The 25,378-nt window shown below is 48.2% G+C and overlaps 1 protein-coding gene across 35 annotated transcripts in view; it reads left to right on the forward strand.

The window, feature by feature from the left end:
* Nucleotides 1-25,378, forward strand: part of CLASP1 (cytoplasmic linker associated protein 1) — a 2,584,612-nt gene that overhangs the window by 404,409 nt on the left and 2,154,825 nt on the right. The window lies entirely within an intron of this gene.

Below are 25,378 nucleotides of genomic sequence, written 5' to 3' on the forward strand. Positions count from 1 at the left end.
AGTACTTTTCTCAAATATGCTGTTTGAAAGGATTGTGTCCTCCCACATATTCCTCATCTTAGATATATCCTTATCTTTAGCTTTGCTGCTTCGGAAAAATGTTTCTCTCTCCACCAGAGGGCGCTCTGCTCGGGCCGCGCCGTCCGTGTCCCTCAGCGGTATCTGTCACCGTCATCCGTATTATAAATGGCTCAAGCCGCGCCCGTTGGCCTCAGTTCTGTTTTTCCGATAGCTTTCGCTTCGTATCAAGACAACGGCGCTTCAGTTCTCGTTAAAATGTCTTCGTCATCAAACCCTTCCACGCTTAAAACTGGCTTAAAAAAATGTCAGAAATGCAGGAAGATGATGTCGATAACTGATCCCCATCGAAATTGCCTCTGGGGATTGGGTCCCAACCATCGGCTAGACTAGTGCGGTTCCTGTCAGGCGATGACCAACAAAGCTCTCGGGGAACGGAGAGGTAAACTGGCGGTGGGGCAGGGACCCTCAGTCGTCTTCGAGAAGAAAAAAAGGCTCGACTGAGTCTAGTGAAAGACGTCACAAATCCAGGCCGAGGAGTAGATCTAGGAAGTAGTCTCCCTCTTCAAAAAAGTCGAAGAAAAGGCGACACCGGTCTCCCTCTTCTTCGACATCTTCAGAAGAGGTTATCACCTGCCCTTCAAAATATGATTCCCGAAAAAGTGGGAGGCCTTTAGAGCCTCAATGTTGAAAATCTTTGAGAATGCACCCCAGACCCCCTCAAAGAAGTCTAGTGGAGGTCATGTTCCTGCTCATCCCGAGTATGAATTTACAAAACCTGACCCTGCCGATCATGCAGATGCAGGGTACAGGATATTAATGAGCAGGGAAACCGAATGTATTGGATGGAACAGAAATTCCCCTACTTACCAAGAGGATGACATGCATCCTTTCGGGGGTACCTCAACAGGACCCCATGCTTCCTTTTCACATAGTTTTGCAAAGGAAGGTGATGACTGCATGGGAAAACCCTGAGTCAGCGCTTGCAGTTAATAAGAAATTTGCATCTAAATACAGGCCCTCTTCTTCAGACCCTGAATATTTAAGGAAGCATCCGTCACCTGAAAGGCAAGTGGTTCATGTGGCCACGTCTACTAGGAATGCAGCATACCCTACAATTCCACAAGACAGGGATGACAAAAAAGTTCACGCATGGTCCTGTGAGATTTTTTTTCTTCGGGGAGCATGGCATTGAAATCTACAAATGTAAGTTGCACCCTTGCAAGATTTACATACACCCTGTGGGGACTGTATGACAGCGGCAGCCGAGCATATCACCGATGGTGAGGAACTGGAAGGTGTCCTAGCCATAGTAAGGGATGCGAAGGCAGCTATGGGGAATGCCTCCAATCAGGTTTGGACACTGCTGACAGCATCAGTAGGTCCATGCCATCTAGCACTGTGCTATGCAGATTTGCGTGGCTGAGAAAGTCAGGTTTTGCACCGGATGTACAGGCCAGACTTTTCAGTATGCCATTTGACGGCTTAAGGTTGTTCGGCAGCAAGGCGGGTGAAAGTTTGGAGAAGTTGCAGACCTCTAAAGCAGCAGCAAAGTCGCTTAGTGCCGCAATACGACAACCTCATCAACGCCCATACAGTCTCATCTTCCTGGAGGGGTCGTCCCTTTCGATTTTATTCCTCATTTGGGAAATGAAGGGGACCGGCCAGTCAAAGAGGACAAAGGAAAAAGGTGCTACATCTGCCCCAGCAGCGGCAACTGTCCCATCAGCCGCTACTGCAGCTGCCGCAAAGCCACTCTGAGGTTTTGACCCACAAGACCCCAGTGGGAGGCAGGATCCCTCAGCATCTGGAAGAGTGGCGGGGCATTACTTCAGATGCTTGGGCACTGGAAGCAGTATCCCAAGGTTACTGCCTTCCCTTTCAGAAGAAACCTCAGAATCACCCTCAGGGATACAACTCCGTCAAAATTCCAGACCTGCTCCTGTTGCCGTAAATCTTAACCCTGCTAGAGAAAGGTGCAATAGAACATGTACATGTATCATAGACGAACAAGGGTTGGTATTCCCCTTACTTTCTAATCCCAAAGAAGGACAGAGGATTGAGACCCATCTTGGACTTAAAGTTCCTCAGGAAGGACAAGTTCAAGATGGTTACCCTTCTCAGATCCTTCAGGCTCTCCATCTCCAAGACTGGCTGGTCTCATTGTACCTTCAGGATGCTTACTTTCATGTGCCAAGCCATCGCAAGCACAGAAAGTACAGAGGTTGGCGATTGGCAATTCTCACTATCTGTTTTGAGTTCTGCCATTCGGGTTGACCTCCGCCTGAGAGTTTTCACCAAGCTGATGGCGGTAGTGGCAGCAAGTCTCAGGAGAGGGGGAATTCACATTTACCCCTACCTGGACGATTGGTTAATCAGGGCATTTTCTCCCGAACAAGCCCAGGAACATCTAAGCAAGACCTGCCACTTCCTACACAGACGGAGCTTCTCTCTGAATTTCACATATGATGCCATCACAGAAACTCCAATTTATCAGAGCAGTCCTGGATACTTTCTCGTGCAAAGCCTCACCTCCTGAGGAGCAAGCTCACCACATTCTGCAGATGGTAACAAAGTTCCAAAATGCCCAATATCTGGCGGCCTTCGATTTTCTAAGGTTGCTCGGTTTTATGGCATCCTGCATTTCTCTGGTGCCAGAAGCCAGATTGAGGATGAGATCCCTACAGTGGGCCCACAGGACTCAATGGTCCCAATTTTCAGGGGATATGTCATATCTTTTGCAAGTTCCGACCAGAGTGGCACAAGATCTTCGATGGTGGGCTTGCAACGAACATATCCTCAAGAGAGAATCTTTTTGGCAACCATAGCATGAGATGACGGTAGTGACAGACGCCTCACTAACAGGGTAGGGAGCCCACACCAACGATCTGACAATCAGTGGTCGTTGGTCTCCATCGAAGTCTAAACTACACATCAACCTGTTGGAGCTGAGGGCAATCAGACTAGTGCTGAAAGCATTTCTGCCCTCTGTAAGGGGAAAGAATATCCTTATGAAAGACAACACAGTGGCCATGTACTACCTCAACAAGAGAGGAGGCGTAGGATCACTACCACTGCAGAGAGGCAATGCAGCTCTGTTTCTGGGCAATACAGGAAGGAATCTCTCTGCAATTTGCCTAGCCAGAGAGCAGAACATGGCGGCAGATGCTCTGAGCAGGCAGAGCACAGTATCCCACGAATGGGAACTAGCTCAGGAAGTCCTTCAAGAGATCTTCACCCTTTGGAGAACCCCTCAAGTGGATCTGTTCGCGACCAGGGTCAACGGGAAGTGCGATCAGTGCTGCTCAAGGGAATTTCCCCCCAAGTGGAACTCTAGGAGATGCGTTAGTGGTGGACTGGGAATTTCAACTTCTGTATGCATTTCCTCCAGTCCCTGTGATTCCTCAAGTGATCAGGAGGTTTAAGAAAGTTCAGGAAAACCATGATCATAATTGCTCTGGATTGGGCCAGGAGAATGTGGTTACCGGACCTTCTGGACATGTCAATCTGCCCTCCAATAAGTCTTCCACAAAGAGAGGATCTGCTTTCCCTAGAGGATGGTCGGGTTCTCCATCCAGAGGTCAAGACACTCAGCCTCTCAGAAACCATGCATGAAGGCTGAGATACAAGGATTGGGACCTTCCGGATGACGTAATGGAGCTTTTGCTTTCGGCCACAAAGCCAGCAACTAAATCTCTGTACAGGTGTCATTGAAACAAGTTCAAACTGGTGCAGTGATAAGAATGTGGACCCTTTTCAATGTAATATTCTACAATATTGTCTTTTCTTTTACATTTGACCAATTTGGTACTCCAAGTTGACACGATAAAAGGTTATTTAGCTGCGCTATACATTTTTAAACGCTCCTCAGAGGAGGAATCTAATTTCAAGATGCCCTTAATTGTACAGTTCTTAAAAAGGCTTACTAATGTGTTTCCTCCAATACCCTTTCAAGTACCTGTGTGGGATCTAAATTTAGTGTTGACATTCCTTGCATGTTTTCCATTTGAGCCCTTGCTTTCAGTGGAGTAACTTTGCTGAAAATGTGGTGGGGGACATGACATCTGAAGAAAAGGTGCCGCAGCCAAATGAATGGGGACAAAATGGTGTGCCATGAAAGTTGGGGGGTGGGAGGAGGACAAACACCCCTGGCCCCCCTAAATTTACACCCATGCTTGCTTTCTTGCCCGAAAGGCTCCTTACTCTATAAACAATATTGCTAGTGGCAATTACTTCAGCCCACAGGGTGAGTTGCAGGTGCTTTCTAGCAAGCCTCCTCACACCATTTTTCACAAAGATAAAGTTGTTCTTAAGGTCAAACCCTCTTTTCTACCAAAAATTCTCAGATTTTCACCTGTCACAAAAGATAACACTGCCTGCCTTTTATCCTCCTCCTCACGCAAGTAAAGAGGAAGAAAGATTACACAGATTCGACCCAAAGATGGCTCTCTTTATATATCGAGATTGGCTAAATTTCGTCAGTGTGACAAACTTTTTGTGGGATATACTGGCCGCAAATTAGGGCTGGCAGTGACAAAACAAACATTGTCCAGGTGGATAATTTTAGCTATAACAATGTTATAGATTGGCTGGGAAAGATCCTCCTGATGGGCTGAGAGCTCATTCAACCAGGGGCATGGCAACTTCAACAACTCTTCAGAGAGGTGTCCCGGTGCAAGAAATTTTCGCAGCAGCCACCTGGTCATCCATGCATACATTTGTAAAGCACTACTCCCTAGATTCAACTTCTTCACAGGGTGGGGGGGTCTCTTTGCAAAATCAGTACTTCATACTGTACATGATTAATATTTCTGGTGCTCCCAATTCATACTGCTTTGGGAGCCTATCTAAGATGAGGAATACGTGGGAGGACACAATCCATTCGAAGAACTAGTTACTTACCAACTGTAACGTTCTTTCGACTGGATGATCCTCCCACGTATTACTCATCGACCCTCCCAGCCTACCCCACAGTACAGTTTACGTTTTGTACACTCAAGGTTCCTTGAGAGCTTTTGGTCAAAGAGACATGCCTTATCTACTAATCATTGCCTACAATATACGAAAACAGAACTGAGGCCAACGGGTGCGGCTCAAGCCATTTATACGACGGATGACATCGACGCTTGACGGATACCGCTGAGGGACATCGACGCTGCGTCCTCGAGCAGAGCGCCCTCTGGTGGAGAGACATTTTTTTCCGAAGCAGCAAAGTTGACGGTAAGGATAAATCTAAAATGAGGAATACGTGGGAGGAACATCCAGTCGAAAGAACGTTACAGTTGGTCAGTAACTTGTTCTTTTATATCTTTTCTGTATACTGGTAGTCGTTTTATATTTTTGTTGCTAAGCAAACTTTGGGTTTCTTCCATCTCGCCACACAAGCCAATCTGTGTATACAGACTCAAAATGGACATTGACAAAGCCGGTAAAGGTGGTAATTTTGAGGGTTGAGTAAGTGAGTGGTTCAACATGGTTGTTGGTGGATGGATGAGGGGCCGGGTGTGGATGCTGAGGGCATGTTTGGCGGAGTGGATTATTTTTTATTTTGTTTTTTGTCATTGTATTGCCCCTCCTAGTCACTCCACCACAAGTTTGTAATTTGTTTTGAATTCGCATGAATTGGGGCTTGCTTGGCATTTTGTTGCCCTTCTTAGTGCAAATGTGTTGGGTTTTTTATACATGGCAAGGCACACTACCACTTTTTTATGCTTGCGTCTGATTAATCTATATTATTTTGACTTTGCCAGACTGAAGGTACCCTTGTATATAGTTCAATGGGGAGTTTGTATGTTTGTGTGTCCTTCTGTGACTTTCTATATTGGAATAGTACTAGAAGCTAAAATGTTCCTGAATAAAATGTCCATGATTCCCACCCATGGGTCTAGTTATGTATGTATATAAGAATATCCCCTTTGCTAAAGGTCAAATGCCAAACAGCTTCATGATCAATAGGAATTATGTCATGACTGGACAACAAGCCATGAAGGCTCTCAAAACGTTCCACCCGTCTTGTGTCTGAAATCGGTTGAACTTGGAGACATTTGTATATTTTAATGGGTATGTGCTTGTTAGTGACCTTGTACGAGTTTGTGTAGCTGATTGAGTTCGAGAGTTTGATTTGATCTATTAGTGCAGCTGACTGAGCTTTGTACCCGTTTGCAACCCGTCTGTGTGCATTTTTGTGGCTTGGGCGATGGACAGATAGTTATTGATATTTAGTGGTAATGTTGGCATATTTTTTGGACGCAACATTAAGGTGATTAACTGTGGAAATCTGGACACATTATGGTAACACCTTTGATAAAGGCATGCACTGTAAAGGCTACATCATGAAAATAAGTTACTGTAAATGCTGAAATTAATAAGGTTATAACTGCACATGATATATTGTATCACCATCCATATGTACTTCCTAATATGCCTCCCTCTCAATATGCCCAACAGATTTGGCACTCAAAGGCGACTGCTCTTGTCCTTGTTTTCCTTTCCCTCCCTCTCATCCATGCATTCACCTATACATGACAAGCGCTTCGTCCTGACCTTTCTCTCAATTGGCTCGGCACCACCAGATTCTTCCTCACTATTGCAGGTATGACGTTGCTTAGGTGCCAGATGAATACGCCTGCATACTCCAAAGGTCACTCGAGCACATCTCAAGTCCATCACACATTCATGCAGTGACTCGATCTTGTTTCTTTCTGCAATTTATTGGAACATACCATTGAACAATGATGTTCAAGCATCAAGAGCATGGATTGATTGCCTTTTTCTGACCAGCCCTTTGAGCCATCTGCCTGACTAATGCCCTCAGACTTTGACAACCATACTCCCCTTCACCACATTCTCATTATTTCTTACCATGTTTCTGTTCAGTTTCCAATCTTCTCCTTTTCTGCCTTTCTTTTTTTGATTTTTGATGTTACTACCTTCCTCCAAAGATTAAGGTATGGTTCACAATACCCCCCTCCCCGCCCCCCCCCCGACAAGTGGTAATTCCGCCAAAAATCCAGAAATAAGGACTAAAACCGCCTTTCCACTACTTGTAATCCTGTGGTAAACCCACAGGACCAACTGTAGGAAACAATAATTCCGTCTAGGCTGTTTTACTACTAAAGTCGTAATGAGGCCCATAGTGTTGTGTATTAACTATATTTAGCATTTGCTTGTGCTTTTGTGACCCTGGGGCAGACCTACTCGAGGCACCCTATGTTAAAATATACAGTATTTTATAATTAAAGGAAATTGCACGTATTCTAAAAATTTATCCCAATGGGGACATTTGAAATAATGGCATTCCAGCCAATATATCTGATCAAATCCTAGTATATAACAACAATAACTGTTGACCTGCATGTTCAAGCTATGTTTATGAAGCACTTGATAAGCCATTACATGGAATACTTATCAATTACAATATGTTTTGGTCACACATGTTTAGAAACTAATTCTGCATAATTATAGATGCTTCATGTTACCATGCCCTCTGTGCACTTCGAGATTAGCGTTCATTTAAATGGATATACTTTACTAGAACATTGACGTTACTTGAGTATAATAGCTGCCAAGTAAGACTTTTCTGCATGAAGCAAATATTATCAAAGTATCTACAACATTTTATTGGGAACCAAGCAAGCGCAATGATGGCTGTTACAGAAATGACTACGTGACTGAAGCTCAGATCTAGTCATGTTACACAAAAGTGGGAGCTGGAAAGAGTCAGTAAACTAAATAGGTCCATCAGACTGACCTGCAATCGGAGCACTTGAAAGCACTTGTTCGACAGAATTGTAGAGTGTGATGGTATCAGAAGATTGACGTTTCACTAGGGGTTAGCACCATGTTGAACAAATCGAATGGAATTATTTGACTCCGTGGCCAAGTACTTAAATCGCGTAAGAGTGGTAGATGTCTACTTGGATTGTCCTGAATACCTTTGATGCTGTTTCACATACACAGATCAATAAAAACAAGCCTGGATGTATTGGGGGATGTGAGGGAAGTTGTCATAGTTGATTAAAAGCTGGTTGAGTTTTGGGAAGCATAACTCTGGTAAATTCGGCTCACCCTGAGAAACATATGGTGGTGAGTGAAATAAACACAATGAGAAAAATACATTTTTCAATGTGTTGTAGAATTAAAATGATGGAATTGAGCTAGAGGGCTTTAGTAGGAACATGAGTAAATATATTTCCACAGGGTAGTGAATGGTTTACAGTGAATGCAAATATTTCAGTCCTGCAGTGCACCATGCTCTTCAGAATGACTGTGGTGGTGTCCTGTTGGATGTGGATTGTACTTTTGTAGGTCACATTTCAGTGCTGCCTTTTTGTGCGAGTTTTGCAGTTCAGTATTGCAGTGTTTCTTCTTTGAGGTGTACTTGTCTGAGCTCCATAGTTCTGGCCCTCTTTCAGTAGTTCAGCTTTTGGGGTCCTGTCCTTTGAGTTGAATGTATCAGTCCTAAAGTGAGTGTCATCGTTCAGTTTTGCAGAACTAGTGCTTTGTCGTGTGTGAGGTGTACTTGGATCAGTCCTGAAGTGAGAAAGCTTATCACAGCGACTGTGCCCTGTTCTATGCAAAGAGCACAGCTTTATTCCTGCAGCAAAGGTAACCTTTTAATATTGCTGCAATGGTAAGCTCCGGATCCCACCAATTTGAGCAAAGATACGCTCCCTTTGAAAGTTGTTCCTCCTCCCCTGAAGTGCCTGCCCCACTGTAATTGTTGTCAAAGCAGGAATTCTATCGACAATTTAAACTGAACTTTAGTTGGGACCTGCTGCTCACTCTTGGAACTGTCATGCTCATGTCCCACCCCTTTTTGGGTCACTCGTGCCCTACCCCGACCCTCTTCCAGTAGACTAATCTTGAATGAGGATGCATGCTTTGCCCTCTACTGGAGTGCTGCAATGCAAGTGACCCAGCACTTCATCAGTTACCATACTGTCTTCAGTGCCCACAAACCTTCCCACATGTTGCCTTGACACATGCCGAGGTGGATTTCAAGCCATGTTCAAAAAGTTGTGGGCAGAGAGTAGTGGTCCAGAATTGATGCATTGCTGCCCAGGCAAATAAGAATCCTTTACCTACTAAGTTGATGAGTTTTGTATGAACCAGGCATGCGGCAGGTCTATGCAAGGAGAGGTTACAGGATGAAGAAGCAAGATGTCGGCAGTGAATTAGATCACTTCCAGTGGAACTGGATCTCTGATGAAAAGTGAGTGGACTAAACTGGAATTAGTGAACCCATTCAAATCTCACAGGGCGAAGTGATATAGCCTAGCCGAAATAGGATGGTCCAGTGGTCACATTAATGTACAAGAGGCATGCTAAGCGCCCAAGGTGCCTTATCACATGGGCCAGTAAGAAGAGGCGCATAATTGAGAGGCATGTGAACCTTAGACGTGCCAAGAACTCTGAGATGCACTTGGACCTAAGAGGTGCTGACGGCCTTGAAAGGCACTGATACTTACAGAAGGTCTGGGAAACCTGAGAGTCTCTTGGTTTTGAGAGTCAAGATTGTAAATCAGTTCCTATCACTTGAACTCTGATTGGGGGTTAGAACTAAAAGGACTATAGCAGACTAGAAACAAATTGGTTCATGTTCTTAGATCGAGTAGCTGTAAATGAGACCTGATTAATTGGGGAAAATCCAGGAAGCATAGTTAAGTTTACAGATGGAAGCAACATCTCTGAAATTAGAATAATTTTGAAGGAGTTATAAAAGAAGACCCTCTGTGTAGGTATCTGTGGTATAAGAAAAAAGTAGACTAGGTATTGTGAAATATAAAGCAAAGCAAATGATCGAGAAACCAGAAGAAAGTTAAATGGAGTGTGAAATGTGTAGAGGGAATGCATTTTTTTTTTTTGATCAAACACTTTTATTGGTTTTATTACATCATACAAGAAAAAACAGTGACCCTGAAGGGTCCGACCATCAATAATAACATAAACAGTAAAGAGTGTATGGTCCGTTTTACAACATCTTGAGGACACATTGTCAGCGTTATGCACATTCTTGCTCTGCCATCACATGCTGGCCGTCGGCCTAGTTCCTACTAAAGAATTTCATACTGCATTCTCCCACTTTTCCCAGATTTTCCCCGCTTTCCTAGGACATCCCCTGGCCGCATATACCCTTCGCTCCATCGCAATGCATGCTTCCACATCATCCAACCACTGTGCGTGCACAGGGGTAACGCTCGAGCCCCACAGCCTGGCAATGTTGCGCTTAATCAGTGCCGTGGAGGTTGCAAATAATAGTCTATCGGAGCGAGACATTTCACCCTCTTCCTCCACTCCCAACAACATCAGCTTTGGATCTCTGAGCACAGTTCGACCCAAAACCTTACTGAGTGTGTCACAACAGTGCTGCCAGTATGTCGTGATGTGTGGGCAATCCCATATGATGTGAAAGAAGGTGCCCTCGTTTTGAAGGCATCGCAAGCAGTTTGGGTCTGTGGTCTTGCCCCATCTGTATAACGCTACCCGCGGGTAATATATTCTATGCAGGATTTTGAGTTGTACCAGGCGTAGCCTGGCCGAGATGGCCGTATCTCTTGGGTACATTAGGATCGTTATCCAATCTTCGGGCAATATCGCTCCCACATCCCTCTCCCACTTAGACTTTAGGCTTGAAAGCTCCGGCGTGGCAAACGAGGTGAGGACATTGTACATTACTGAGGTAATTTTGACATCTATGCTCTCCAGAACCAGGTTTCTTTCTATGGGGGTGCAGTCCGCCATATCTCGTAGTGCAGGTAAATGCTGTTGTAAAGCATGACACAATTGCACATGCCGATATCGGTCTGTGGCGGGCAGATTAAAATCCTCCACTAACCTCTCAAATGTCACCGGACTCCCCTCCCGGAACACATCTCCTACTTTGGAAATTCCCGCAGCCACCCAGTTCCGCCATTTTGGAAGTTTGCCCAGTTCCGGGATATTTTTGTTCGCCCACAGTGGCTGTACTGGTGTGGTTCTCCCCTCCCAGTGTATGTGCTTGTGTGCCTCTTCCCAGACTAGCGTTCGGTGATTAGCCATTGTTTTGTTACTACTGCTGTTAGTTTTCCGGTATAGGGATTCTAATGGGGTTGTGCTGGTCCCATCGAGAGTATCGAATTTTATGTGGGGTAGCGAGGAATCGCCGTGTAGGAGGTCGTTTATCACCGCCATTTGACTCGCCCAATAGTATGTCTGTATACGCGGCAATCCTATGCCTCCCTCCCAGATGGAGCGCTGCAGGATGTGGAGCGCCAGTCTTGGGTGTCCGTTATTCCACAGGAGTTTCCGAAGGATCCTGTCAATTCTGTGAAACTCTTGTCTGGGGATGTGTAGCGGGGCATTTTGGAGTATATACAGGAATCTAGGTAACGCCAACATCTTGAATAACGCTGCTCTCCCTAATAGGGTCAGTGGAAGGGCGTTCCAGTGTTTGACGTCATCCGCAAGGCGATTAGTGACCGGGTGGAGATTCTTCTCAACATACTCGGCCAGATTCGTCGTTATCTGTACCCCTAGATAGCGGAATTGGTCAACTTCTATGCGAAATGGGCAGTCCCGTAGTTCAGCGCTGTCCACCTCTCTCATTGGGAATAGTGTGGACTTCGACCAGTTCACCTTCAACCCACTAAAGGATTCATAATCCTTCAATATACCAATCACCACTGGGCACGAGACTATGGGGTCCGCTAGATACAAAAGCAGATCATCCGCATACAGCGAGACCCTATCCTCCCAATTTTCTGTCCACCGGAAGCCCTTCCATAGTCGAGATTCACGTAATAGAATTGCCAGTGGCTCTATGGCCAGCGCAAAGAGCATTGCAGACAGGGGGCACCCCTGTCGTGTTCCCTTGCCCAGTCTGAACGGTTGCGAAGACCAACCATTTACTCTGGTCACAGCTTCAGGGGATTCGTATAGTAGTTGTACCCATCCCAGGAACTGGTCACCGAAGCCCATTCGGCGCATTATTTCCCACAATGCTGGCCAGTGTACCGAATCGAAAGCCTTTTCAAAATCTATTGCTAGCAGGGCTAGGGGGTCCCGCAATAGGGGGGATTTTTCAATCGCAGTGTGCAGTCGGTGGATATTCATACGCGTTGACCGCTGGGGCATAAAGCCACATTGGTCAGGGTGTATAAGTGATGAGATAACTTTCTGCAGGCGGATTGCCAATGCTTTCGCCAGGATTTTGGTCTCGGTATTAAGTAATGAGATGGGCCTGTATGAGCTACACCTCTCTGGTGGTTTATCTGCTTTGGGGATCACCACTATAGTGGCCCTTCTTAGGTCCAGGGGAAGCTGCCCTTGCTCCCTCGAGTGAGTGTACATATGCAAGAGATGCGGGATTAACGCACTCGGTTCCACCCCCTTCCACGTCTCTACCGGGAAGCCGTTTGGTCCCGGAGTTTTCCCAGGATTTAGTTGAGACATGGCCGCCCCAAGCTCTTCCTCGGTAATGGCTGCCTCAAGCAGCCCTCTTTGTGTGTCCGTTAGGCTGGGTAGGGTGATCCCGTTCAGCACAGAGAGATCAATGGGGGCTTCCGGCGACCCATAGAGCCCTGCGTAGTATTTAGCGAAGCCTTCTGCGATCGCCTGGTCTGTCCACAGCGGTTCTGAATTGTCGGGTTTGATCATCCTGACCTGTTTGTGCCCTTCATCCCTACGTTCCAGCCAGGCCAACATTTTACCCGCCTTATCGCCTGTCTCATATAATCTGGCTCGCATTGTGGCGTGTGCCTGTTTGGCATTGTCTAAGGCTACATTGTGCAGTTTTTTTTGGGCCAGGATTAAAGCTCGGTTCGTTTCGGGCAGGTCTCGCGCCAGATGCGCACTTTCTGCCCGTTCCACCTGATCTTCCGCTTCGTGTAATTTTTGCATGTGGGCCTTTTTTTGCGCCGCTATCCAGGAGATGATCTCTCCCCGCAAGACCGGCTTGTACGCTTCCCATAATAAGCTCGGGTCGTCTACTGACCCAGCGTTCAGCTCGAAGTATTTGGTTGTGGTTTCTTGTATTCGCTCAACTAGCTCTGGGAAGCCTAGATAATAATTGTTGAGGCGCCATGAGGGTGGGGGAATGGGTCGTGATGTTGATAATTCCATTAGTAGGGGAGAGTGGTCAGAAATGCCGCGTGGAAGTAGCGCGGCACTAGTTACCCTATGTATCTCGGTGGTTGGCACGAAAAAGTAGTCTAACCGGGAGAGGGAAGCGTGCGCGCCCGAATGAAAAGAGTATTCCCGCTCCCCCGGGTGAAGGTCCCGCCACACGTCTCTCAGGCCCAGTGCTGATATGAAGGAGGCTAGCTTGGTGTGTAGTTCAGGATTCCTGCCCCTTAGGTGTGTGCGATCCATGCCCAGGTTCATGACTTCGTTGAAGTCGCCACCAAGGATTAGTGTGTCTGAGGAGTCCTGTGCTATCCGGGGAGTTATGTCCTCTATGAGACTTGGCAGCAGCGCGGGTGGTGCGTACACGGCTATTATTGTTATGGTTCGATTCCATAGGGATCCTGTCATGTGCACGAATCTGCCCCCCCTGTCCTGTGACACACTGGATAGAGTCAATGGCAGCCTTTTGTGAATCAGTATGAGGACCCCCCTGGAGCCCGTGGTGAAACCTGAGTGTAGTGCAATACGATAGTGGCCTCGTTTAAATAGGTTGCATGTGGAACCCGCTAGATGGGTTTCCGTGAGCATCACCACATCCGGCGCGTGTCTGTTTAATGTTTGGGTGACAAGTTTGCGTTTAATCCCACTACCCAGCCCGTTGACATTCCACGTAAGAAAACGCAATGTTCTCGTATCATATCTGTCGTGCGTCATCTGGCTGGGGAGCGGGTTGTTGTGAAGCAGAATGTGTGGGATTCCGTGGGGATGCACGCGCTGGTGTTTCGCTGTGAGGCGCAAGCGCGTGAAAGTGGTTGTGTACTGTTGTCGGACCATACATGAATAAAATTTAAAACGAACCTGAAAACAAGCCTCCAAACACGGGAGTAGATTCTTCCTCCCATCTGTTCAAACATTTGTTCCCTTGGGGGCATCTACCGCCCCGGTTGTGTTATCTATCCCCCCTCCCTATACTCCCACCCAACTTGGAGTATCTGTCGCCCGAAGTTTGAACCAGAACAAATAAACTTTAAACTAAGCCACAGTCAGTGGCCTTTGCACCATATAGCTTACGCAACTGTCCGTGGTGCTGTCGTGGGCTTCCTCGGTGTTAGACTTTGCCCGTGGGGTGGGCGGCCGTCCGACCACTGGCCTGGTTGCAATCCGTGCGTTGACCTGCCCGGGGAGGGGGCACAAGTTTACTCGATAGTCCAAATCCCAGTATCGTAGTTTCGTGCTCCGTGTTGTTCCCGTGTTGTTCCCCAGTTCAAATATTTCCCTGCGGCGGATTAGCAGGCTGTTGGTGCTGTTGTTGGCCTTGCTCCGGTGGGCGCTCCGGTCGAGGGCTGTTGCGTCTGCCTCTTCTTCTCTCCTCCGCATTCCAATCCCCTTCTATGTGCCGCTCGGCCCAGTTCCATGCCTCTCTGGGGTCGGTAAAGTGCACTGACGTGCCACCGTGGAATATTTTGAGCTGGGCCGGGAAGATCAGACCATATTTGACGCCTGCTGATTGTAAGCGTCTTTTAAGCGGGTCGAATGATTGGCGTGCTTTCTGGACTTCTTTGGTGAAATCGGGGAAAAAGGCTATTTTGGATCCGTTAAATGTGACCATGCCCTTCGATCTTGCTAGCTGGAGTACCGTATCTCTGTCTCTGTAATTCAGAAACCTGGCAATCACTGGGCGTGTTGGGGCCCCAGGTATCACTCTGCCAGTCGGAATGCGATGGGCCCGTTCAATAGAAAAAAATTTAGAGAAAGCCTCTCTGTCATAAATGTTCATCAGCCAGTCCTCCAGGAAAAGCTCCATACAATCCCCTTCGGCCTTTTCGGGCAGGCCGATTATGCGGACATTGTTACGTCGGGATCTGCCCTCGCTATCGTCCACCCTTGCCTCCAGGGTCTTTATCCGTGCTAACATGTTCGTCACTTGCCTGTTGACGCCACGTAGGCCATCCTCGGTTTCAGAGATTCGGGCCTCCGCCTCAACCGTTCGGGCGGTCAGCTTCTGGAGGTCGTGCCGTAATAGGGACACATCTGCACCGATGCTGTCCATCTTTTTCTCCATCGAAGTCCTGGAGCTGGTGATGGCACTCATGATATCTTTCAGGGAAATGTTATCCATGGGGTCCGGGGTGACCGGCGGCGTTCTCTCTGGTGAGCGGGGTGCTGGCATCGCCGCGTATTGCTCGATCCTGCTCTGGGTGGACGTTTTCCTGGGTTTCTCCTTGCCCATTCTCTGTCCGGCAATGTGTTGGTACAATCTACCGATGTCTAATCCCAAACGTAGGGGGGCAGCCGGTGTTGACGCACTGCGACCGACTGTGTCTGTGCCGCTCTGGCTCTTTCCACGAGCAGCCCCGCTCTTAGCAGCTCTGAGGTTCCGTCTTCGCAGGCGGGAGTCGCAGCTCCGACCGGGGGTCTCTCGCCCGTGGGGGGAAAGGCCCGTTCACCAGCCCCTACTGCTCCGGCTCCACCTCTCCTTACCACATCGCTGGATGTATCGGACCACGGCCAATAGGTCCATGTCACCGTCGCCCGGCCCGGATTTGCGTGCCCCGGCCTTCGGTCGACAATTAGTGCGCGGACATGGCGGCCATTTTGAGTTCAACACTTGGTGCGGGTCGTGTCGCTTCCACACGGTCTGGACGGTGAATCCGTACACCGATTTGTGTCGGAGCGCCGCGATTCGGTGCAGGAGAGTCTCTCCCACCGCTGGGTTATTTCGGATTTCGCACGAAGATATATTTTGTCAGGATTTCGCAGGATGGAGCCAGTGGTGCGGGAGCAGCGCGAGCTCACGTCCTCATCGGATGGCTGCTAGCCACGCCCCTAGGGAATGCATTTTTTGATTAACAGTTCTTTTAAGAGCCATAATTATTTGCTATATACAGTACTTTAAGTAATAGATCATCATAACAGAGTGAGGCTTTTGAGCGATAATTAATCAAATGACTAAGGATCTAAATACATGTTAAAAGTGGACCATTTTTCTTTCGTGTTTTAGCACAACCCCATGTCGCAGTACACATACTTTATCCCTACCCCACTTTCCCCTTTTCTTTTCCTGTACGCTTCGTCCTATTGCTGTGCTTCTCTTCTTCCTGAGGCTCTGTGCTGTGAATGACGCAACAATTTTCAATTCTATGCCTTTCATTTATGGTATTATGATGGTTGGTGTTATGGTTTTTTCCAAATGCTTATGGATGCTGTATGATCTTCAATCCTGGTCTAATCCCCCGCAGGACCTTTTCCCTGCTTTGCCTCCTTGGTTGAGGCCTTCACTTTCTCGTATTCTTGGCACCTTCTATTTCCTAGACCGGGGCCTCTGCCCTTTATCTTGTCTGGCCTCTGACCTTTACTGCTCTGCTTTCCCCTTGGTCAGAGCCTTTTTCTTCACGTGCTGCTTTTTCTCATCAAAGGCCCCTGCCATTGCTTGCTCTGCCCTTTCCTTTTCTAAGGCTGTGGGCAGGTCTATCGGTATGCCTTTTGGTTTCCACTTCAATCTCCTTTGTACAACCTGGAGAGCAGAAATACAGAAAACAATCAGTCTGTCCTATCAGTATGATATGATAGTTTATTTATATAGCGCCTATGCACAATGTGTTATAAAGCGCTTCAAGGCAAGGGAGGGAACAAGGGAAAATACAACAACATTCTTACAGGCCATGAACAGTAAGGATGTGAAATTAAAGGGATGGTCTAGTAAAAAATTTTATTTAAAAAATAGATGGGCCACATAAAAAAAAATATACTAGCATCCTCCGTTTTAAAACTTCCTATGTAAAATTTTGAGCTATTCAAGCTCAAAATTCGAAAAAGCAAGCACGGGTGCGCAGCCATTTTGTGAAATGGAGGCCCTCCTGTTCTGGCTTTTGCTTTTGCTGCACTAATGAAGGAAAAGCCAGCCAGCTGTAGTAAACAAAGTCTACCGCTGGGTGGCTTTCCCTTTATTAGTGCCGGGACTCGGAGGACGCGGACCGGAGACCAGAGCAGGAAAGCTGCAGCTGAATCTCGGTAAGTGCTATTTATTTATTTTACAAAAAATAAGCACTAGCTGCGGTTTTTTTTCTAAGTTTTCCGGGCTGGAGGAGCCCGGAAAACTTAGAAATAAAACCGCAGCTTTAAAAACGTATTTATGTTTGCGGTCGCTTTTGAAGCGACCGCAAACATAAATACAACGTTATTGTGTCGGAAAACGCTGCGGTTTTAAAACCGCAGCGTTTTCCAACACAACCGCGTGTGTTTCTGCCTGCTGTGGCTATCACTTTGGGTCTCCGGTGGGGAGCACCGGAGACCCAAAGTGAAAGCCACAGCAGGCAGAAACACACGCGGTTATGTTTACATGCCGCGTAGTGTTTCTACCTGCAGCTGATTTCCCATTTGGGGCTCTCGGGCTCCCCATGGGGAGCCCGAGAGCCCCAAATGGGAAAGCAGATTCAGGCAGACACAACGCGGTTGTGTTGGAAAACGCTGCGGTTTCAAAACCGCAGCATTTTCCAACACAACGTTGTATTTATGTTTGCGGTCGCTTCAAAAGCGACCGCAAACATAAATACAACGTTTTTAAAGCTGCGGTTTTATGTCTAAGTTTTCCGGGCTCCTACAGCCAGGAAAACTTAGAAAAAAAACCGCAGCTAGTGCTTATTTTTTGTAAAAAAAATAAATAGCACTTACCGAGATTCAGCTGCAGCTTTCCTGCTCTGGTCTCCGGTCCGCGTCCTCCGAGTCCCGGCACTAATGAAGGGAAAGCCACCCAGCGGTAGACTTTGTTTACTACAGCTGGCTGGCTTTTCCTTCATTAGTGCCGCAAAAGCAAAAGCCAGCACAGAAGGGCCTCCATTTCACAAAATGGCTGCGCCCATGTGCTTGCTTTTTCGAATTTTGAGCTTGAATAGCTCAAAATTTTACATAGGAAGTTTTAAAACGGAGGATGGTAGTATTTTTTTTTTATGTGGCCTATCTATTTTTTAAATAAAAATTTTTACTAGACCATCCCTTTAACTATCGTACTCGGCCTGACGACATTTCAGATAGTGCAAGAGCTAAAACATAGATAAGTAAGGGAGTGGGAGAGTGGGAAGGAAATGGAAACAGACAGGCGACTACCGTACTAGGCCTGACAACATTTCTGGTAGAGCCGGAGGAAAACAAAAGGTGAGGGAGAGGGGTGCAGAAAGGGAGGGGAGGAACAAAACAAGCGACTATCTTACTAGGCTTGGCAACGTTTCAGATAGTGCTGGAGAGTGGGGCGAGGGGCAGTAAGGGGATGGTGGAGCGACAGACTAGGTTGCTATCATACTATGTCCAGGGACAAGTCTGATAGAGTAAGTGCATAGAAAAAATTAAGAGGAGGAGATAGTAAAAGGGAGAGGGTAGGGGAGCAGAGAACAGAGAGTAAGCAGTCAAAAAGAGTGGAGAAGCAAGAGGGGAGAGCAAATACAATTGCAGAAGTCAGTAGTAACACATAATGTTGCAAGCCAGGATACAAGATGAAGATGGGGAACAGCATGATTCAGGGCCACCATGAGTACAAGATGCAAGGAAGTCCAGCATGAGAGTTGAGAAAGGGTGACGCACCGTGAATCAATGAAGTCCATAAAAGTAAAATCCAGCATTGGCCACAAGACGGTGATGGTGAAACCAGAATGTATCAGGACAGACTCCTGTGTGCAGGAAGGGGGGGGGGGGGCACAAGGAAACAACACGGGGGGGACCAGAGAGGGTGGGGCTGGCCTGTGGGGACAGAGGGTGTAAACACATGTTGGTGCTTGCTTAGCTGCTGTATGAGCAGGGGTTCGGACCATGGATCCTACTGGTCCGAACAGGTCCAAACAGTAATTGCCTTTTTCTATGACTGCCCTTCACTCCGGACGCCCAGGTGAAAGACACCCTTGATCTAAGAGCTAAGAGCAGGAAGGAAGAGGCAGGGCTAAGAAGGTGGGTGGTGCTTAGGCCAGGTGACCTAGATCCATTTACACCTGCTGCCCAGCTGCAAAGGAAAAGAGGCTGGAGGGCTCCTTAAGTAGGGAAAAGAGCGGCAAGCAGGAAGGCAAAATCTGTCTCTCTTCTGCATTAGTTACAATTCTCCACTCCTCTCCAGCTCTTACAATCTATCCAGCAATCACCCAGATTTCGTCCAAGACACCCCCCGTCGCCCCAATCTGGGTCATCTGTCTGTGCTCTACAGGTTTCTTCCAGCCCGGCGGTCTTCCACTCTGGATCGCACAATCTCTTTCCACTCCAGGTCTTATAGCCAGTTCAGCTATCTTCCTCCAGTTCTTAAGTCAATAAATCGGTTTAAAAAGAAAACGTTTTTTAAAAAAAAGATTGATTTAGAAAGACTGCTCTTGAACTGGCATGCCACTGCCTCGCACAAGTTCTTGCAGAGGCTAACTGTCATGCCAGGACTCGAAAGTGCCGTTGGGGGTTTATGGGTAATTGTTAGTGTGTGGTGTGTGTTTTTTATGTTGGGGGAGTCTTGGGTGGGGAGGGCTGAGGGGGGGATGGGGTTTCACCCCCAAACTCCTATTTTCAGACAAATCCCGTCAGAGGGTGGGGGTTGGGGAGGGTCGCCTTTTTCGCTTTTTGTAGGCCGCCTAAAATCGGCCCGAAAAAACTTTAAGGCGACCTACAAACAGTGAAAAAAGACATAGATGGCTCTTATATTGTGCTTGGACTGACTAGCTTCCTGATAATTGGCCATTAGGTTGCATGTCCGCAATGGGCATGCTCCATGGCAGGGATGCTTTGTTTCTCTGTCAAAACATTTGCAGCAAAACACATTTGGAAACTGCCTCTGAACATCCTAGACCTGTGTGCTTGGACTTGGTCTTAGAGAGTTGATTTTACGGAACATCCAACGCATGTGGCAGTGGCTTTGATTGCAGATTTGTTCCCAATCAAGAAAAAGACACAATGCTGTTGAAATTGGGCACTGACAAAAGCCAAGACGTTTGCAAAATGTAACTTTGAATGGAAATGGGGTGGACACTTCGAGCCCTTTTTGAGAGCTTGAGTTGCAACCACGACGACAACAGAAACAAATGAATGTATGCCTGAACTGGGAGGTGTGAGTCAAGGCCTGATTAGCCCATGACTTTGCCTCACTTTTAGCCTTTCAGGATACTATGTGCTGAACTGCTTTAGAGTGTTTCAAGATAAGAATCCTCAATGCTACATACTTCTATTAGAATGTTCTGCAAATGTGCCAAATATAGGCTGAGTTTTGGAAATAATAATTGCTTCAAATTGATGCTTGGCCAGGGTAGGAATTTCAATCGTGATTTGATAGATGGATTAAATAAAAACCCACATCTAACTTATACGCTTAGTGATTACGGTCGTGACCCCAACTTCAATGTGGCAGCATGAAACATTGAAATGCACAAGATAAACCCATTTGATAAGCTGTGTACTGGATTGTGGAATGTTGCAACCGGTGCGACATGGAATTTCCATTCAGAGTTTTAAGTACACAAATTCCCTTACACAGCTTGTTTGCACTCTACAAAACTAGACCCTTGCAGTCAAGTAAAGAGTACAGTGTTAATCCAGGACTTGAGGGTGGAACCCATGCATGGGTGTGTGCTATCCGTGCTCCAGATAAGATTTTAAGGTGTAAGTGTTTTACTCCCTGTTTTTAGCATCTTGGTGAATGCCGATTCAAGGGAGTAAAAGGAATTCTCATTTGCAAGAGAGTAAAAATAATGCTACATCCAGCCGACTTGTGCAAACCGTTAACTATCTGGAAATGATTCTCATGCATCAGCAGTCCACATTGTGATAGAAAAGCAGGTTTCTCTCAGAATGAACGAATCGAACACACTGCATTAGCACCCTCCAACCGATGGAACAGAGGAGCACTAACACTCTGAACTTCCTTTGCATGCAAAGAAACTCATGGTTACTGTCACGACCTGTGACCCAGAACCCCACTGGCATGGTCACGTGCCAGGTAGGGTTAGGGTTTGGGGTTCATTTGGGGCCCCCAAAGGCCCTGCATTTTCACCAGGGACTCTCCTGGAGTCAGTCCCGGCGCTAAAGGCGCCAGGCTCATATTTGGAATGTCACTTGAAGGGACAACTTTTTGTGTGCCTGCAGCCAATATGGAGACATCCACACAGTCTAGTCCTTAAGAACCAGACTGTGCGGTGCAGTGTTTTAGGGTGTGGTAACCCGGACTACTTTACAGGGTAGGCTGTATAAACCACACCCAAGCTAAAGAACGTGCTTTGCGTTACTCTGCAGCCAGCAGCGTAACACTCACCGTGTTCAGAGACCAGCGCCCAGTGTTCCTGGAATCGCGGACCTGGAGAGGAGACAAAAGAACATCATTAGCAGTTCCAGCTTACCTGTAGTCTTCCATCCTTCAATCTCGGCTGCTCGCGGCCTTTCATCCCGCTGCCAGCATCTTCAGGTCATTGCGCCCGCACCGGAACGAAGCACCTGGAGGGGAGAGAAAAAGGGACAACGTTAATCGGGTTACTCATGGCAATCACATCAGCAGCCAAAATCTTCTCACCTGGCTGGGCATATCTTGGCCGGTTCTGCTCCGGAAATCACTGCACGCCCAGAAAAACCATTGTAACCTGAAAAGGAATAAAGAATACAGGTTAGCCCAAAAAGACATTAGCGCGCACACTTCACGCTGAACCTACCTTTCTTCATACGCTCCACGTCCATAAATCCTAGCAGTAGCCAAACTCAAGCAGAGCACCCAGCGACCCTCCGCATACCTAAGGAGGAAACAAAATCTGTGCCTAAATCCAGTCCTCCTGTGTTTTCAGGCCCACCTGCCATAGAAGACATCATCCCGAATTGAGTGCATCTGGGGGGAATCCGGCAACCAGGGCATACAGGCGTCCCTGTGGATACCAGGTGAGCGTAACAGTTACGCTTTGACTTAACAGTTAGCCGTACATCCTTCAGAAGTCAGTAAATGATTGACTGAGGCACGAATAAGAAATTATTTGATGTTAAAGAAGCCTGCATGAATCAATACATAAAGTTAAATACATATCTGGATTACCTCTACAGAGGAATATGTCTGGATTAGTTTCTATTTGTTACAAATGAAACCCTATAATTTTTTTTGTTTTGTAACCACGCTTGCACTGGCTGTAGTGGCAGGTTTCGAATGTTAGAATTGTAGTCTTGATCTGGAAGATGTTGTGAACCGTGTGATTGATGTAATGACAATTGCTCAAGTTTGAGCAAAGTCATGCTTCAGCTGACAAATTATTGCACCATATACCACTTTGGCTCCAAGTTAAGGTTATTGGATGTTTAAACTAGATATTTCATACTCATCCGTGCCTCATATAAGGTTTTGAGGCATATGTATTTTGCACCCTTTTTATGCTTTGTGTTAATTAAATTGGTAGAGTAAAAATGATATACAACAGGCAACCAAAACATGAATATACCTGAAAATGAATAGAACTCACTAGCAACAAAACAGTTGTGTAGCAAAGATATCTGGCTTCAAAGAATGTATTGCATTTGTAGAAAACCTACTTCACATTAATATGAATGAACACATCGCATATATGCACTTGATGATGAATGCACACAATCCAGGAACTCCGAAAAATACTTTTGTGCGATACAACCATACATTCACTTAAAGCATTTGTTTGTTACTGGTAACTACATTTCTCCAGCATGGGGTCTGGCATGGATTCACATGCTCATGAATATTCCCCGTCGTCAGGCTGGGAATCCTCGGTAAAGAAAAAACCAGTATCAGTTTCGTTTCTGATCTGTCTTTCGTAGTAATAACCAATCACTGGTCTCTGCGTCATACTGACCACAGCCAATGACTGCCCTCTACCTAAGCACCGCCTCTGGCTGCCATCTTCAGATTTTTACCGCACGTTCATGTGTTGGGATCCTCGTGCTATTGCTCTCGAGCGTTAGTGCTATTTTTTCGCGCTTTTTCACAAAAACTTCGATTCTTTCGGTCAAAAGAGCCTCAAGCTCCACCGATCCTACATCCGATCAACGGGGACCCGTGTCGGATTCATCTGTGCCCCTCAAGGGTGAAGATTTCGTCGAGCTACACTTCGGAGGACTCCAGAAGCTTCTCAGGCCCGGTCTCGGAGATGGCCCAGGAGAAGGGAAGCTCGACGCCCGGAAAGCTGTTCAGGGCCTGCCCTGGATGCCAGCTGCAGAACGTCTTCAAGGAGGACGAACACTCTTTCTGCCTTTACTGCCTTCATGGGGACAAGACGCACGTGGAGAAGGACTGTGCGTTTTGCGGCAACATGTCGGAACGGACCATGAAGGACCGCCATCAACGTCTCGCCAGCTGGCTGGAGGGTAAGAGCCCGTCTGGCGAGAAGAAGAAGAAATCTGAGCGGTCTTCTAAGACCTTTGAGGGCGCCCCGGCGACGGGGGCCCAACATAAGGCCAAGCACCGCGAGTCCGCTGGCACCGGGAGCGCCGAACGGTCGGGCTCTACGGGCGCCAGGCAGGGCGCACCCTCCCCGGCACCATCAACCACGAGCCAACGCTCTGGGTCGGGTAAGAGGAAGGCCGAGCACCCGGCGAAGCTCCTGGAGAGACCCCGGTCGAGCTCTAAGGCAGAGGAGGAGCGTGGCAGTGCCCCCTCCCTCAAGGATAAGGCGGTGAGCGCACCTAAGGTGGTGAAGGCCTTGATCCATTCGACCAAGCCCTCTATCGAAACGGTCGCGGCGGCCCTGGCCCAGCCTGTGGAGGCTGCACCAGTGGTGGCGGCCTCGGGGCCCAGAATCTCCCTGCCTCCTCGGAGGGAGTCTTCTTTCGTGCCCATCGATAGGACCCCCGTGAAACCCTCCGTGGGGAAGAAGGGGGGGCAGGGCGTCGTCGTAGATTCGGCCTCAACCTCAGAAGAGGAACTGATCGAGGTCTTAAGCCACGGCCTAGGCGTGGAACAAGACCAGCCCGTCGGAATGGGCCCCGACGCAGGTGACGACGACGACATCGTCGAGGATACCGACGGGGCCCCTGCTCGCCCGTCGGATTCCCCTCTGCCAGCGCCGCAAGACAACTCAGCGGCCATTTTGTTGGCTATACAGTCCTTATGCTCCGAGATAAGGACGAGACTACCGTTACCGACGGAGGAACCTCTCCCGTCGGGGGATCCAGAACCGGGACCTTCTGGTGTTCCCCCTACCAAGAAAAGAAGGATCCATCCACCGCCTCCTTTTCAACCGTCGCGCCCCGTCCAGCCCTCCTCCCCGTCCACCCGAGGGGATGATACGGGGACTGACACGGCAGCGACGGGTACGGACGACGAGGCATACGACGAGGATTTTCCGTCGTCGCCTCCCACCAGGGCTTCTCCGCCCGACGAGATTGGATCGTTCCACTCAATGATCGCCAGGGCATCCGAGCTTTTCCAACTCTGCCCTGAGGAGAAGAAAAAGGAAGGCTTCCTTTACCAACGGCGCGAGACCAAGAGGAAGACGGTCCTCGCAGTGCCTCTGTTGGACGACATTTGGGATGAGGGCCTTTCCCTCCTCAAGAACCCTTCCACGACGCCAGCGAAAAGAGACCGGTACGAGAAAAAGTACCGGGTCCCGGACTCGGCCCCCCTATGCCTCTGGGCGCAGCCTACCCCGGACTCCGTCGTCTCCGCGGCAGCCAGGAAGAAAGCGGGGGGGGGTGCGGCCTCCACGTCGACTTCCCCGCCGGACGGCGAGGGAAAGAAATTGGATGCCATGGGACGCAGAGTCATCTCGTCGGCGGCGACGACGATTAAAGCGGCCAACGCCTTGGCTATCGTGGCCCGCTACGACAGGGAACTCTGGTACAAGATAGCTCCCCTGCTGGATTTTCTGCCGGACGACAAGAGGGCGGAGGCCCTTGAGATCCTGCAGGAAGGTGAGGTGGCCTCGGACCACGCCATCACCGTGGCGACGGACATCGCCGACACTGGGTTCCGCCAGATGGGCAACGGCGTTTGCCTTCGACGTCGCGGATGGCTCAAGGCTACGGACTTTCGGCAGGACGTCCAGACCAGGGTCCTGGACATGCCCTTCGACGGGAACAACCTGTTTGGGAAGACAGTGGACGATTCCCTTCAGGCCATCAAGGCGGATACTGAGACGGCCCGGGCCCTTGGAGTACTGCAGCAACGGCGGACGCCCTTTCGGAGCGGCGGAGGCAAGGGCGCCTCCAAAGGTTCCGGCGGCGGTTTCGCTTCCTACCGTCAAGCGGCCCGCTCGTCGTCGCAAGAGGCCTACAGAGGACGAGGCAAGTCTGGCGGCCCCCGCCG

Source organism: Ambystoma mexicanum, chromosome 9 (assembly GCF_040938575.1).
Source record: "Ambystoma mexicanum isolate Mex_15411 chromosome 9, UKY_AmexF1_1, whole genome shotgun sequence".
NCBI classification, from domain to species: domain Eukaryota; kingdom Metazoa; phylum Chordata; class Amphibia; order Caudata; family Ambystomatidae; genus Ambystoma; species Ambystoma mexicanum.